This window comes from Pomacea canaliculata, linkage group LG2 (genome assembly GCF_003073045.1).
Source record: "Pomacea canaliculata isolate SZHN2017 linkage group LG2, ASM307304v1, whole genome shotgun sequence".
NCBI classification, from domain to species: domain Eukaryota; kingdom Metazoa; phylum Mollusca; class Gastropoda; order Architaenioglossa; family Ampullariidae; genus Pomacea; species Pomacea canaliculata.
In genome coordinates, this window is record NC_037591.1 from 6,991,070 (window position 1) to 7,007,792 (window position 16,723).

Here is a 16,723-nt window from a genome sequence, read left to right on the forward strand (position 1 = left end):
TATGTATACATTTTTCGTCTTTTCATTGCCAGAGCAACAAAATTTTATTCCGACCATCATCCACGCAGCTTCCTCGCGCGCATAAAGGCTACACGACTAAGCGAGCTCGCCCTGATGGAAGAGCTTTCCGTTTGGTCGACACCAGGATCGCTTTCAAGGCGATGGAGACCAAGGGGGCCATATCGTGTGTATGGAGCCTGTTTATAGAGCCCCTTGACGGTTTCCCTAAATACTTGTTTCGATTTCTGACATTCATAATCTTACATTCGCCGGATGCAGGGTGTTTACGCCTGGTTTATGTGCCCCCCCACTCCCCTAGCTTCCCTCAACTACCCCTCCCATCCACCCTGTCTCCACGTTTGTCTTACAAGCGGACGCCGCGGAGTCCAGTTATGGCGGCGGGTGTCAAGATGGTCCCGAGCTCGTAGCTGCTCGGTCGCTCGCTCCCTCCCTCCAACGAGAGACACATAAAGATGTCGTGTGATAAATACAGCCTCTTCTGTGCGGTATTATCGTCGTCAACACAGTCGTTGAAACACTAACAGCCACACGAAGCCGATGTGAAGCCAGTGTGGATAGTTCCGTTGTCTCCTTACAAGTGTTTGGCTACCAGTCAGTCCACCGAGGTTGAAGACGGAATCTCTTGTGTGTTATTTTGTTTCTCGTGAACACTGAACACGAACGGAGTTGTGAACAGACATTCTGATACGAAATAACGGTTTAGTTCTCCAATTTTCCAACAGATTCCGGTTTATTTGAGCTCAACCCGGATGTGTATAAAGTGTTCGTCTTTCAAAACCCAGCAGACATGGTAAGTGCAATCCTAGAATGGAATGAGGAAAGGAATAGAAGTAACCTCTGTTGGGAGAAAAAAAAAATAATAAAAAATAATAAACAGATATAACTCTTTAATCATTTATACCTTTTACTTTATTATATATAATCTCAAAACACGTGTCATATATATGAGTAAAGCAGGCATACAGAGTGATAAGACTTGAAACAAGATTCGTTTTTATGGCCCGAGAGAAAGAAAGAAAAAAAGTGGGATTTGGCTTGAAGATGTGGGAGCTTTATGTTGTGATAAAACTTTGATGTCGGTCGTGAAGACAGCGCCGGGAGATGGCCCGTCAAGGCCCGACGAGGGCTCCTATGCCAGTGACCACCTTAAGCTGGGTTTTGTGGCCAGCATCAGGTAATGGGAGCCACACCTCGCCAGCAGCCGCATGTCACTTGATTGGTCTTTAACTTCCACCTTACAGGGGTGGCCCGGGCGCGCGCGTGCCAGCTAGATGTCTTTTAATATGCACGCCAACAATAACAGCCAACATTTGTGTCGGCTTTTAGGGCGTTCTAAACCCTGAGGAGGGTCCCCGGGCCTTGCAACAGCGGCAAGCACGGGCCTTTTACTACTTACCATATTCCATCAATATGGCAGTCAGTTATGTGATGGAGGTGAGAGTTATAGACCCTTTAAACTCCGGTTATTCCCAGACAGGGGCCACAGCATCAGCGGGAGATGCTAGGCCATTAACTTCCCATTAGCGGATGATGCTGTAAACACAAAATGATGTCGTAAAAGAAAATGAAGTTGAAATTCATTGTGTAGTTCGTTTTTCCTTCACTACTTTGATCTTTGTGCGAGGAATTAACTTCAGTCGTTGCATTGGCTTGGTTCATTGATTGTTTATTTATTAATTTTGTGTTTATTTATTTATCGCTCATTATAGCATTTAGTTAGAAAAATTGGTGCCAACGAATGTCAATATAAATATACAAGATATGTATAAAACAGCAGTTAAACCTTTCTCTCTTACACACCACTCTCTCTCTGAATTTTTGTTTCTTTATCTTTCAGTTAGTGGGTTCTACTGAGAGTAACTAATGTTATGAAAGTTTTTACCTGTCTTAGAGCTGATTATAATATGACAATTTATGTGGATAATTAAAAGAATTGTTATGAAAACACAAAATTAGTTGTAAGACAAGCATATGATGTATAAGAAAATTTAAATCAATATTATTAGAAACAATTCTGTATAAATAATAGTACAAACCAGCTTTGATAAAATGAACATCAATCAATTTAAATTTCAGACTGAAAACTTGGGAATTCTTAATATTGTGACTTAATCCACCTGCATAACAAACACACAAGCAAGCACACACATACATACAGAAGGAGATGCAAAATACCAAGCAACATATTCTATCTTTGAACTTTGTATTTTACAAGCAGGAAGGGTAGCCGGGTATGTTATCAAGTAGTGGAAGAATGGAACTGTTTTGAAAACATTATATTGCGCTTATTCTTTACTGCGGTTTTAGATGAGAGTAAACTATGGTAAAACTATTTGTAGTTTAATTTTTTATTTACTTCTTTTCATAAAAGCATGTTTTGGATCATGGCATGTGAGTCGTCATATTACTTTATACTATACATGCTGATTAATTCTGTTATGTCAAAATGTAGAAGGAAGGAGAAAAACATTATATGTTGACGACTGGAGTCAGTCGACTTACAGCTGTAGCTAGTGTTATTTTCTGTCTTTCACACCACTAAATTATACAGGGACACGGAGAAGCTAAATGTCTGGGTTACAAGCAGTCTGTCAGGGCTGAAGTCGTCTTGTTGTCGCGTTGTTGATGTACTGAAGTAATGTAATACGAGCGTTACACTTTGTTGATGAAGTCGTGATAATATGTTTATTACCGCGAATAGTTTATTCACCAAACATCTTTTAAAAAATCATTTTCCTTTTTGTTTACTTTTGTTATACCCTAAAACACACACACACAATACACACACAAATACACATTATTGTTATACCTCAAAACACACACACGCACATTTTCACTTCTTTGATCAAAGTTTATTGTATCTCATACTTATAAATGAAATGAGACCCTTCAGAACAGCACAACCCCAGTCTATATCCCCCCTACCCCAAGTCTAACCCCTCGCCAGTTAAATGTGCGTGTGGGACTCGATTTGAGATGTAGTGACAACTGACATATTTATGATGGTGAATCACGCCACCTAGCTTGCAAAGTTTTGGTATGTTATCTCCACCACTTTCTCCTGAGCAGTCATCACAGTTTGTTTCTATGTAATCATCACATTTGTTCTGGGCTTTGCTCCTACTCATTCACCGCAGTCTGTGTAATCATAACATTTTCTTCTCCATGTAATCCTCACTGTTGGTTTTTCTATGAACATTTATTTTAATGTAATTAGTAAGGTTTCTTGTTCCTGTTTATCATAAAATTTTCTTTCTTTGCAATAGTCACAGCATTCTGACAACCACATTTTAACATCTTTCATTATTATACTCATTCCTGTGATATAATTATCATGTTTATATAATTAATGTTTATGCAATTTTTATGAGGCTTTGTGTTAACGTACTCACGTGTTTGTATGTGATCATAGAAATAACTATTTGCCACTCAACTAATTACTTTGAGCAAGTTATATATAATAATTTATCTGCTTATTTTATTTTTTTTAATTTATTCTTTCCTTGATATTTATGTGAAAGTGTGTTGAAAGTGAATGTGACTGCTGGCAACAAGAAATGTCGCTTGGATTTGCCGGTCTGGATTCGGAATAGTAAATTAATGCCGCCAAGAGTGCACTCTTTTGCAAGCGGTAGTGTGTTTGTGTGTTATTGCGTGGTGTGTGTGTGTGAAGGAGAAAAAAGTGCGAGAGAGAAAGAGAAGGATGATAAACACTAGAAAATTCTATTCCAAGCGATGCCATTCCAATCAAACTGCAGCAAGGACAGAGAGCACAAACCACAAAGACCGAGCAAATGTGGAGAAGCTTGGTGTGTTGTACTAGCGAGAATGTTTCTCCTCGTCAGTCTTGTTGCCTCCGACCTGCACTACTTCCACGTCCTCCTCCTGCCGTGCAGCTGCGCTTCCCGCGCGTGCGTGCGTGCGTGCGTTCGTGGGTGCGTGCGTGCGTGAGTGTCGTTAGTGACGTGCAGCTAGGGAGGATCAGTATGTTTGGCAGCGTGCAGTGGGATTAACCAAAGCGTTGGAGCGTTGCGGTAGTCGCCCATTCACACATTAACTCTCCTTCTCTCTCTCTCTCTCACTTATTTTTTTTTTCTCACTCCCTTTTTATTTCTTTCAAGAAAAGAATGTTTATACCTCCGACAGTGCCTTTCTCTAAGTGCTATGCTCTTACTTCTGTTTTATTTACAACAATCAAAGCAGAAAGAACTCTCTCCTCTCTCCTCTCTTCACTCTCTGTCCCTAGGGGCTACATCAGTATTAGGGTTTAGTCTTCAAGCAGAAACAAGATGACTGACATACTGATGTCTTCTAACGTGTGCTGGGTTTAAAGAGTGATACCGTGATCATTATGCCCTTTAAAACCATAATATTTATTTTTTGTGATTTGGATTTTAATTCCTGTTTCTCTCCTTTCACTTTAAGTTAATTTGTCATCAATTTATCCAAGTCATTCATTATTTAGACTTGTCACCTAGGGTATAAAAATACAGGATGTTTCCAAAACGCACAGCTATCCTCTACTGTCCTTTCCTTTGCCCTCCTCACTCCTCCTTTTTTATTCTTTTTTATGGGGCTTAATGGAGGGTGGAGAAATTGGAGATGTTAGTCTGCATGCTGGTAGAACTATACCAACAAATGATAGACAAATCATACATCATAGTACTGTCAACTCCATGGCCTCAACTGTACAGAATAAAGATTTGATGATGTCTGACTTTCCTTTCATAATTTTTTTCCTCTTTATACTTCCTATTTAATTGTCTTTTTTTTCTGTTTCCTTTCATTGATCCTGGCACTACCTTTCTGACTATTGTCTAGTTTGACTAATAACACAGTTCAGAGGTCAGTAATATTGTGGAAGTATATCATGAGTTCAGTTGTCAATCCCATGAATATTTGGCCAAATAGTGTTAGCAAATAAATAAATACATATTAGAGGAGAGAACACAAGAATGCCAGCCGCCAGTGAGCGGGAGGAGGCTGCGTGGCTTAACACTGTGAAGACTACGCCGAGTCCATAAAGCGTATCCTTTCCTTGCCCCTGTAATCCACGCCATCTGCTGTACCCGCCTCCACCCGTCCCTCGCAACCGCCCTCCACACCCCACCCTCCCACCCACCCACACAGCTGACTTTCTTCCTGGTCTTTGTCTTCGTCTTGACCATGCATCGCGTCGTCATGGTAACACAAACCCGTGCTGCCATGCCTTAGAAGCACCCAGAATAGACAAAATGTGGGTTTTCGTTTTGAAGTCAGGCAAGGCTTCTTCACCTGGTCGTTGTTGTTTTTTTTATGCTCGGGTAATTGTTTCAGTGTTATCCTTTCTAATCCTTTTGTGCTCTCTCTCTCACTCACTCACTACAGATATTGAGAGAGAAAGGGCGAGAAAAGAGATGAGAAAAGAAATAAAATGTAGCATTCAACTATTTGTTTGACGGTCACTGTCTCCTCCATAACAATCTTTGTTAAGTATGAGACATAGTCAAGTCTTCTTTCAAAAAGTTAAACACCTTGACCACATCTAGACCCTAAAACCCTAAACACTGTTGGAATTCTACGACAAAACATTTATTACTTTTGCACGTGAAGGAAGTTTATAGTTTATTAGAAAATTAAATGGCAATAAAATGTAGTTCGCGGCAAGATATTGTCACTACTTGTTTTTAATTCTTGCAAACGTAATGGCGCAAGAAAATATTGCTTTTGCTTAACTTAGAATCATATCAACATTTTGTTCAGTTTTATTCGGGTGAAATATCAATAATTGTACTTGTACATATTATCATAACAGATTCTTACCAGAAGCGAATTGTTTTTAACTGTATTATGTAGGTAAGGCAGTTTGGTAAATTCAGACACATGAATGGAAAAGAGGATAGAATGCAGATAATGTGAGTGGAGGTGGACTTCTGTAATTGTTTCTGAGCTGATACAAATAATATCTATCAATATTGTTTCTTGTTATAGTCTCATTAAATATGATATGTCTCGCCGACATCTTTCTTTACTGCTCACCGCCATGAGAATTAGGCTAGTTATTGTTTCTTACGATTATGAGCCATCTTCTTTGCTATTCCTCCTTATTCTCTCTCTCTCGCTCTCTCTTCTCATCCCCCCTCACCTCCGTTGTCCTCCCCTTCCTGTTTAGAGCCATTTCTCTTTTGTGCGCCCAACTCGCATCCCCTAACATTACACCCCTTTTTCTCACCCGACTCAGCCGAGAAGAGCGACACCCCATACGCATCAGGGATGGAGCTTGGGGTAAAAGCCCACGCCGGACCACCATACGGGTGGAGGACGTACATCAGTAACTCTACCCGTATTGCAGTCAGACTGCCGCATGCAGGCCGCGACGGACCCGTTGGTGCTGACGGTTTACGCGCATCGTAAATATCCTCCGCCAGCGTCCCTCTGCCGTTACGTCATAAACAACCGTGCTACCCCGTGTCTGGTGTCCTCCGGACCCGAGCCCCTTCACTCCTCCGCGGCATGGAGGCGACCCGTTGGCCTGTCGCGGGTATCTGCCGCGTCAAACGATACACCAGGGAATGAGTCCACGTAAGCTACCCATGTTATTGTTCTGGTTGTGCACCTCCACCCCACTCCGAGCTTCTTCCTCCTCCTTGGTATGCGTTTAGGGTGGTGAGAGAAGTAATGGCCTGTCCCCAAGCTGTTTAGTAGTTCACTACACTCTGGGACACACCGTGACATAGGTACACACATAAGTACATATAAGTATACAAGTAATAAAAGAAATATGACTTTCATGTTTGTAAAGACATTTCTTATAAAGTTTATTACTAAGAAGGTAAGGTTTCAATTATATTAGCAAAATTTTTTGAGCAGGATTAAGAAGGAATAACCAAGATATATTTTTCAGAAAATTCAGCCTGAGACAAACCAATAGAACAAACATTTCGCTCTTTGACTTTAATACAATGTTTAGTAGGTTGGTGCTATGGTCTCAGAGTTAGTTAAATATGATTTCAAAAGGAAGATACCTTGTATGTGAAGGAGAGAGTTGGGGACCAGGCATTGTTGGATACAAGTGTAGACACATAAAAGTTGCCCATTTCAATAAATCCAAGACATAAATGCTGTAATGGTGACAATCATTACCTGTACACCCTGTGTGCAACTTGCTCCTTACAATCTACAGACCAGACATTGAAGGTGCAGAGTTTTTGAAGTTACTGCAATTAAACTCCAATTAACAGCATCCGTGCCAGCATTTATTTCCATCACGAGGCTTATCAGAGTGTTTTGATTACTGCGAGCAGAAAGAACATCCGAGACAAGACTTGTTGATGCCTCGACATTCTTACTCTGTCCACCATGCTGCCATCAACATTGTTGTCGCATTTGTCTGGGAATTAAAGTGGGAATTCTGACAAAATTGAAGCTAAGCAACATAATTTTATTATCTTTGTCTATACCATCTAAAACTTTTTACATTGGTGTTTTTTTAAAAAAATTTTTACAAAGAGGCAAAACGACGTGTGTACTAGTTGAGATTTTTTTCTGTGAATTTTTTTTTTTTAATTAAGCTGTATATTAATTTTGTTGTTGCATGTGTACATAAGTGTCAGTCTTGTCGACGAACACTCATAGTACTATAATTATATTATTCTCTGCAACAAATAAGCAGTAACCTAGCTGTAACTAAACTATGAAAAAGCTGTTAGCTAGGTAGTTATAATTACAGTAGCCTAATAACAATAATAATCTTTAGAAACAATTTACAAATAAAAACAATGAACTAACATGCAGTAATTTACAAAGGTAAACAATCAATAACCACAATTGGATAAGTGTGACTGCTACTTGACACAGTCGCTGGTTAGCTATAATTACAACCACAAACAAGTAATGAGCTACATTAATTAATTATCAACACAAACAAGCAGCATACGAGTTCAGTCAATAGAAGGGGTGACTATAGTTTATTGTTATTGTTTTCCGCCGCAACCCTTGTTGAGGTCACTAATCAGCTTGAGAAAAGCATCTTAGTTTCTTTATGCTAACACTAACACTATGCTAACATGCTAAATGCTATGACAGCTCTGTATTCGTTTCCAGTGGTAACAGTGCTAACCTCTGTGATTTATTGTTTTGTTTTTTTATTTTTGTTGGAGACTTGGTAGTTGGGATGTAGAGAGAGTGGACAGTGTCGGGACTGAGCGCTAAACGGGGTTACAGGGAAGCAGGACGAGTGGTCACGTGATCAGCTGAAGCAGAAGTCTGTGGAATGGTAAACTGCGTGCAGTGCTTTAGTTTCCTGAAACCCAAGAGCCGCTCCCCGTGCACCCGGGGCCTCGTCTGTCGCTGAGGCTAACCGGAGGAATTGCTGTAGTCCTGTCGTGTTGTGGCCTATATTCACACGTGCGTTCCGTGCTGCGTGCTAGTTTATGTGTAAAAACAAACACAGGCAAAATAATAATAATAAAAATAGGAAAGCGCTTTGACCTCTGTTGTGGGGCGAGCTTAATGCGCTTTGCACAAGATGGCAAACAAGCAACAGCTTTAACATGTAATGGAGAATTATAATAAATAAAATGAAATAGAGTAGCACGACACAGCTGCAAACAGGAGCAAAGGTCACGGTCGAAGATGAAGAGTTTCAAGATGAGTGGAAGGTAAAAGGTATGTTTCGAGGAGGTCGGAGTTAAGTATCTCTCACACACACATACACTATATAATTAAGTTTGTAACGAAATTCTACATAAAATGTGTATATATATCTATGACATGTAGGTGTTGGATTTTTCTTTTCTTTTTTTTTTTTTGTTCCTAGAACATGAATGCTTCCATCCACAGAGTTATCCGCTCTTGTCTGAAAAGTCTTCAGATGTCGCTACAGCGCTGAGAGTACGACGAGCGAGCTCTTGGCCCTCTGCATCCCTCTCTCCTCCCCATCTCTCCCCCCCTCTCGACCAGGCGGTCTCTTGAAATGGGTGTCTGCATGCCTCCCGGGCTGGATCCACGTAGGTAACAGTTATGTCGATACGCCCTACCCCACCCCTCTTTCCCAGCGGCTGAGGGAGTGTGTTTGGTGGGGATGGGGAAAGGATCCCTTCTAATGGCCTCCGCTGACATGCCAGCACCCGGGCCTCTTCATACCCTTTTCTCGCGACCTGTGGAGGGTCTCCGCAGAGACGATAATGTGGAAGGAAGGTTTTTTTTTTTTAGGAGGTGGAAGGGGGTGGGTAGAAGGAAGCAGTAAAGATGGCGATGATGGAGAATGGAGGGTGTAACGGGAAAGGGAAGAGAGTGGAGCGAAGTGGTGCATAGTCAGTCTTCCGATAACGTACACAGGAGAAAGAGAAGAGAGAGAGGGAGAAAATAAATGTAAAGATAAACCTAACCGGTTGTAGGTCATCAGGGGAAGAGGCGATAGAGACCTCATTTTTCTCGGGGTCAGCTTTATGCGAGGGCGATGCTTAAGTTCTTTCCCTCCCTGCCGTACTTTCCCCAGCCCTCCAAAGAGTCATGTAGCCATTTTCCGACAGTCTGATGCGCCATCAGGTATCGAACCGACTCGCCTAAGGTTTCTCTAACCGCTCAGCTCTAACCAGAAATAAACGACTCGGCTTATCAGTGGAGACGGGATCGAGGGCTGTGTGTCGTGACCTACCCCTTTCCTCCCTTTCCCCCCAACACAAACCTACTTCATATCGCCGATCGATCTTGCAGTGTGCTGCTCTAGCTGTCAGCCAGCCAGTCATCCAGCCAGCCAGCGAGAACCGACTCGCCAGGTAGGTTAGTGTCTGCGTCCTCCTTACCTGCTCCGATTTCGGCGCTCTGACAGGGGAAATAATTACGTTCGGATGCATTCGTCATTCTTGGCAGCAAGGAGCTCACAGCCGCCACCATAACCATCACCAGTTATCCTCGTTTTCAACGGGAGGTTGGGGTGGAGGTGGGGTGGAGAGACGGAGGTGGTGGTGGTGAAGCTTGAGAGGAAAGAGTTCGAGCTTCCAGCTGTTCAATCGTGCTACAGGCTTGCTGTACTTTAAGATTGTGCACAAGTAATAAATATATACTAGAGTAAGGACACGTGACCACAATGCATGTGTGAGCATAAATAATGTACACCTTGCTGAAGATAGTTCTAGGGCCGAACGATACCTGGAAGCTTGCCCACTGCGCGAAGACCAATCTACCCTTTTGTACGGAGGACTAATCCGCTAATCATTCACCCACCCGGCTCATTTTCCAATCGATCTCCCTCCCTCTATCGGGTATTTCCCTAAAAAATAAATAATGGAAAAAAAAAAAAAAGCAAACAAATACAAAGGTAAAGTAAACAAGAAAGTAAACCAGCAAACAAACATGAAGACATAGGCCCTACCAATATATGAAACATCAGAAAAATGCGAGACATGGGAATATGTGGGAATATGCTAGAATCAAGTTAACTGCACCGAGTTGCTGGCTGCGAACAACAGATCTCCATCTTCGTATCTTTCTATCTCTGGAAACGCCAACATGTAAGAGCTGACTTGTCAGACTTGTTGCCCCTAGCGACAGGCTCAGTCATCACAAGGTTTTCAGGAAGATATAAAATTGTTTTTTCCCCTGCTAGAGATTAACCCCTGATGTAGTTCATGAAAGTTCGACCCAGTCAAACACCTTTGCATGCAGAGGTTGGCGTGTGGTGTAGAAACCTGAGACCCCGGGGTTCGCATCTACCGATAATGACTTATTTTTGCGTTGTAACCGCCGACACCAGGTGCAAGTAATTATTGTGTGCAGTGGAATAAACAAAAGAGAAGCATTGATACACATTTTAAAGGAATAAAGGGAGTTGTAGAAAGTGTTTGGAAAGTTAAATACGGATAGTCGTAGGAGTTAAATCATTTAACAACATATTTAATTAACTCGACCTCAGTTAATTACCATGCAAGCATTTTATGTGTGAAACTACGCAGAGACCCAAAGGATACCCTACATCAATCATTTCTTTTTTTTTTTCCCGTTTAAAAATGTTTCATGATTAATTTTCATTCTTTATCCTTTGCCGTTTCCTATAATTACCCTAATCCTTATCCTCCTACCCGGGTAAAAGTTCGGGAGCAATTTTAAGAAATAAGCCAACAAGAATTGTACAACAATTTCATAGAAGTTGTCTAAAAATACTTCTCTCCTTTTCATCGACCATATCATTATTTTCCCCACTTTTCTTGAATTTTATTGCACTGTTATTAAAATTTTCTGCATTTTTTAGCTCAGTTTTAATTCAGATGCAGTGAAAAGTTATCTATTTTTCATCGCTTTCATGCTTAACTGGTTGTCAAAAGTAAGGGTTTGATGGCAGGGCATGTTTACAATTTTACCTGAGGAATATTTTTTTCAGATGATTGCATTGAATTTTAGGAAAGGCATGAATTTTTCATGACCAGTGACAGAGCCATGTCATTTAATACCAATGTTGTGTCTCGTCTTTGATCTTCCAAAGGCTAATGTCGCCGTCAACAATAATTATAAGGTCACGTGCTGAATCCATTTGTGGTTTGTTTGAAATAAAAACGAATCACTCAGCTTCGTTATTGATGACAGCTTAATTCAGTTTTATTGGCCTCGAAGAAGCTCCGGCCAGCGTTTTGTTTAAACTGTAACAAACCATAGCTGCGCATGCGCTCCGAAGATTTATTTGATATTAAATCAGTTGTGTTACGCAAACTGCAAAAGATTTTTTTTTTGTTAATAATAATTTTGACTTTTTGTATTATTGCTAGTAATTATATATAATATTATTAACAAGTTTGTACTGTTATTAACTTGTTATTATTGCGAATACTTGAGGGTTGTGGCTCACCAGCGTCCTCTAGAGTAATGCAGGAAGTGTAGCATCGAGTTGTCTGCCCCGATCCCAGAACAGGAGTGAGTAATGGGTGCATGACAAGCGAAACATAGAAAATGTTTGTTGGCGAGAGCTCTACGGCATGGGAAAGCATCGTGAAGATGGTAAATGCATGGGAAAGAATGTGCACGCCGTGTGTATGCATTTTGTTTTTTAGTTCTCTCTCTCTGTCTCTCTCTCACCCTGGTGTAGTTGGTGTATGAAGTGCCGGCGTGACAGGTACTCATGTCTGTTGTGTGAACACCACCATACAGTGTAGTGTGTCAGTCTGTTCATACTCATACTAGTGGCGAGGATGCTGTCTGATGACTTTAGGAAATTATTTTAAACCTGTGATCCACAGCAACAAACATTATTGTACACAACTTCGTCGGTTGGTTTCTTTGATAGATAAGTTCTTCCAACTAGCGATGATTTTGACTAATAACGAGGAAATAAATTTATCCAGAGAACTGCCGACCAGCTAAACTATTTGTTTCCCCAAAACGAGATCGAACCGTCGACCTTTCGTGTTACAGTGTAGAGATGACAAATAATCACGTGACTAGTTAGTTATCCGTGTTTTCGGTCTTTATTAATTTCATTATTGAGATTACTTGATAAGGTAAATAAAATTTCACTAAAGCGAAGGTGTAGAGAATTTTCTTTGGGGAAAACAAACTCATTATATTCATGGAACTTAGTATATTTATGGAGTACATCGTGTATTTATTGTGTCATACACCCTTAATTGGGGTTTAAAATATGAAAATATTTGCAGATTATTTATAGCTAGATGTGTTTCGTCATTAACAACTGACATTTTAAAAAATGTGCGAGAGAACAGCTGACGATAAATAGCGATGTTCATCCATACCCAGTGAACAGAACGGGTAGCTTGCATTTTGCCGACCGAAGATCACATCCACAGATAACCAGCACAGATGCTGTAGTTAATTGCAGCTTTATATAATTTAATTTGTCATTATTTGATTTCGCAGCAGGTAGCAGAGCCTAGTGTTTAGTGTGCTCCTACCTCTAACTGATAGTTGTCTGTGTTATCGATACTACGACAGTTATCTCATGTTCGAAACAGCGATGGGAGTTAACAAGGAGACTAACTCTCCCACTGAGGAGTTATTCAGGAATGTGTTAGTATTGTGCTAGAAATATTAACATCAGGTAAATATTATTTTTCTGATTTATCTTTTGTTTGTTTTTCTTTTGATTGTTTACAAAACATTCGTTTCTGTCTTTTATTCATCATGTCCGACTTGCTAGTGATATTAATACCTTATAATATTACTGAAACTGTTGTGTTAATGTATAACCCCAAATACAGCTAATGTCTCATTTTTTGTGGGTTGCTCTGTTTGAATGGTTAAATATTGTAATATTTTGAGATTAGTATTTTTTAAACAAGCTTTTTCTGGTTGGGACTGTAGGCGAGTCACTGTCGTCTGCCATTGATATCGGGCGCATGCTGATTAAATCACTTTCCTTTTGTATTTTATATCGTGGTAAGTCTGTACTCAAGATTTTTACTCACATTACTTTTTCCATTAATGCTTTCGAGTCTATTAAATTTTGAGCGTATTGTCGAGATATTTGTTTAATTTCATTGTATGTATTTTGTTTGCTCTTTCCACATTCTGTTTAATCTTTATCACATCGAGGTAAACTTTACTCGCATTTTATAGAAAATTTTCCAACACATCATACGGAGTTTCCTAAATATTCTTTAAAGTCTTCCACTGGTCTACTGAAGCTTCAATTAAACTCAATGTAGTCCTGCTGGGCCCTGTGCAGAATATTTCAGGCACGGTGCCAGAAGCCTTTCAGCTCCGTTGAACCTTCGCTCTACCGCCCGCGTTACTCTATGATATGGTTATTATATATTATTTTGTGGAGGTAGGGGAGATGAAAAAGTGGAAAGGAGGCCACAAGTATAATTAGTTTTTAAAAAAACCCCAAAATACTGAGTGGATCTTCTAGCTTCTCAAGTCACATGTCCTTCTTCACCACCGAGGGTTTTACTGGAGGGATTGCGGCTGGAGCGCCGTCCCCAGAGGTCGGGAAAGACCGGCCAGCTGGCTGGCTTAGTGGCAGCACGGGTGTTGGTGTTAGTGATGACCGGGATTACAGAGTTTGCAGCCTAATAGCCGCTTGCCTGTCCACAGACACCACAGTGGACCTGCTGACACCCTGGTGCTAGTTGTTTCTCCACATGCGATCTGTCTCGTCCTCTGACACTGAGGCGATCTGAAGGTGTGTCGTTCTGTCTGTCAGTCCGTCCGTCCCCGTGCCCGATCACTGCGAGGACTTTTTACATTAATATTTTACCTTCTCATTCTGTTCTAGGGTTACAAGAGGAAGAAGAAAGAAAATAAAGTGTTGAGGCAGATGAGAATGATTACAGGGGTACTGATGGGGTCAGAGGTACGAAACAGCGGTACATCAGTATCCCAGGGTTCTTTTAAGCCTTATAAATCCCTTTGTAACCATATCTGTGGATTGTATCTAGATTATCAACCGACCATCTAGATTTTCGTCTGTTTCCACTTGAGGGCTTAACCCTTTTGCTACATGGCTAACCTTTAGGTAGCTTTGCTTTTGTATGATGGATACGGCCCCTCTCTGACTCCAAACCCAGATGATATAAACCCAGGCGAAGATTTCTTCGTGAGGAGGGTCCTGGCAGGTTCCTTGACTAACCCCACTGATTGTCCTTACTTATTATCTACTTTTATGTTTCACGATGTCCTTATGACATGCGTATGTAAAGATAAACGAATATATAATGAATTCCAGATGAGACCTTGTAATGCCCGAAGGATAAAACTAATTGAAATGTTCAGCCCATGGCAGACATGCATTGTTGAAAGATAACTGCATCTTAAGAGCAGTAAGACAAAAGTGTGCACTAAATCTTGCACAAAAGAGTTATGTAATCAGTCACAAAGGATTTAACCTCCGAATAGAAAATGTAAAGAATGTTCAATTAACATACTTCTGCGATTTATGCTTACTAAAGTGAAAAGTGAAAATATAAACTAAGAAGGTAAACTAACATTTTGTTTGTGTGTGTGTGTGCTTTTGAATTATCATCGATCAACTTTTCAATTTTTTTCACTTGAAAGCTATTATTTTAACAGATATACATTTTTTATATTTTTTTGCACATTACCATGGTGCGTTTGCAAAAGAATTTCTGCCGCCTAGGCTCTGGTTGAATCGTGTCATCCTATTGGTTGGCTAAGGTCGTGTTGGCCTATCAAGTCTCGTAGTACACTGTTCTCGCAACATCGGCCAAGCATGCATCTGAAAATTTGACGAATAAACGATCCTTTCATCTCAAGAATTTTCCATGGATCCGTGTCCTTGATTGAGAGTGGAAGTCTGGCTTAATCTTATTTAAAACCAACTTTATTGTGCTGTTCACCGCGTTTGGAACCTTTCTATAAAAAAGGTTTTAGCTAAACACATTTAAGCCAGAACAATTTTATAATTAGAAATGTGTTGTGCCCCTGGAATGAGAACTCTTAAGGAGAAAGGGGGATTAGAAACTGGGAAAGAGAGCACAGGTACCTCCATTGTCCGCTCACCCCAACAAATCCTATCTTTTCATTTTGAATCTTTGTTTTGTTTTCTTTTGGTAAAGTGCATTGAACTTTCTGTGAAAAAGGGAAACGTGCAAGACGATTGCTTTTTTAATTTATTTAATTTGCACAAGTAGGACGCAAGAAGAAAGGAAGGTTGAAGGACTTTCTCTGAAATTTTCGTGTGATGATGTGATCCTGTATTTCTAACACTCAGTCAAGTAATTCTTATAATTAGTCCCATGCTCAGAAGTGTTGCTGAATAAACTTTTGAATTCACTAGAAGTAAATAAAAATCTTGTGGAACTTTTTTTTCAATTAAAATTCTTGAAACCTTTGGTGCACTTTCTCCTCCTGCACTCCTTCCAAGGGAGCTGATGTTTGCATATCACTTTAGTATTTCTTTTTCATTGACACACATTTATTTCTTGGCACTTAGTTAAAAAAAAGTTCCTAAAAATCCTAGACTGAAGATCAAGATTTGTTCTTCATAAAAGCAAAAGAAATAGCCATTGTCCTCGTACTTTCCATCATTGCTTGAAAAAAATATCCTTAAATCCTTACACAATCCGTCTGGCTTCCGTCTAGAGTGTTGTTGCCACACCACCATCAGATACACAGTCCAAACAAGCTCTCCTACCTTAATCGGATCTCAGCTGAGATGCTCAAGATCTCAAGTGAGATGATCCCACAGAGCTGGCTCTGCACGAGACATAATCTCCTTCCCTAGAGAAGCCACTAATTATTGCTGTCTTAATTAATAGGAGTCCCGCGCTGACCTTTCTCTCTCTCTCCATCTCTCCCACTAGTGAGTGAGCGGCGCTCACTTCTCGCGTGATGCTAAAGCTTCACTGCCAAGACACTGACAACCGAGATCGAAAAGAAAAAAAAAATTCTGTCTTTTTTGTCATTTTCTCGCGAGATTTGGCTTTCTGCTGCGCACGACTTTTAATGATCAAAGAGAAAGCCCTTAATGATCGATAACCGCGTAGATACAAGAGAGTCGCCGGTCCTTCCTCGGAAGCAATCGCTGTACGGTTATAGGAAATTTGGGGAGCCGAGCATTCTGGGAACATTGCTTTATTGGAATGTCATTGCCGCAGCGCCATAAAGGCCTGCTGCGAAATGCCGCCAAAAGGATCCCATGGTAACCACCTAACCTTTACAAGGCACTGATTCTTCTTGGTCATTTTCCCCCAGAAACGTATAAAGTGCCTGTAGAGTGTCTGTGATTACGGGCCTCCAGGCAAGAGGCTGG

The 16,723-nt window shown here is 40.6% G+C and overlaps 1 protein-coding gene across 2 annotated transcripts in view; it reads left to right on the forward strand.

Moving 5' to 3' along the window:
- LOC112557020 (homeobox protein Hox-C5a-like) overlaps nt 1-16,723 on the forward strand; it is a 74,546-nt gene that overhangs the window by 212 nt on the left and 57,611 nt on the right. Inside the window, exon 1 of one of the 2 annotated variants that reach the window (XM_025226582.1) lies at nt 55-811. The exons of the other annotated variant lie outside the window; for it this stretch is intronic. The gene's annotated coding sequence lies outside the window, so the exon portion shown is untranslated. Of the gene's footprint in view, nt 1-54; nt 812-16,723 lie in introns of those variants that run through there. 2 annotated transcript variants of the gene reach the window in all.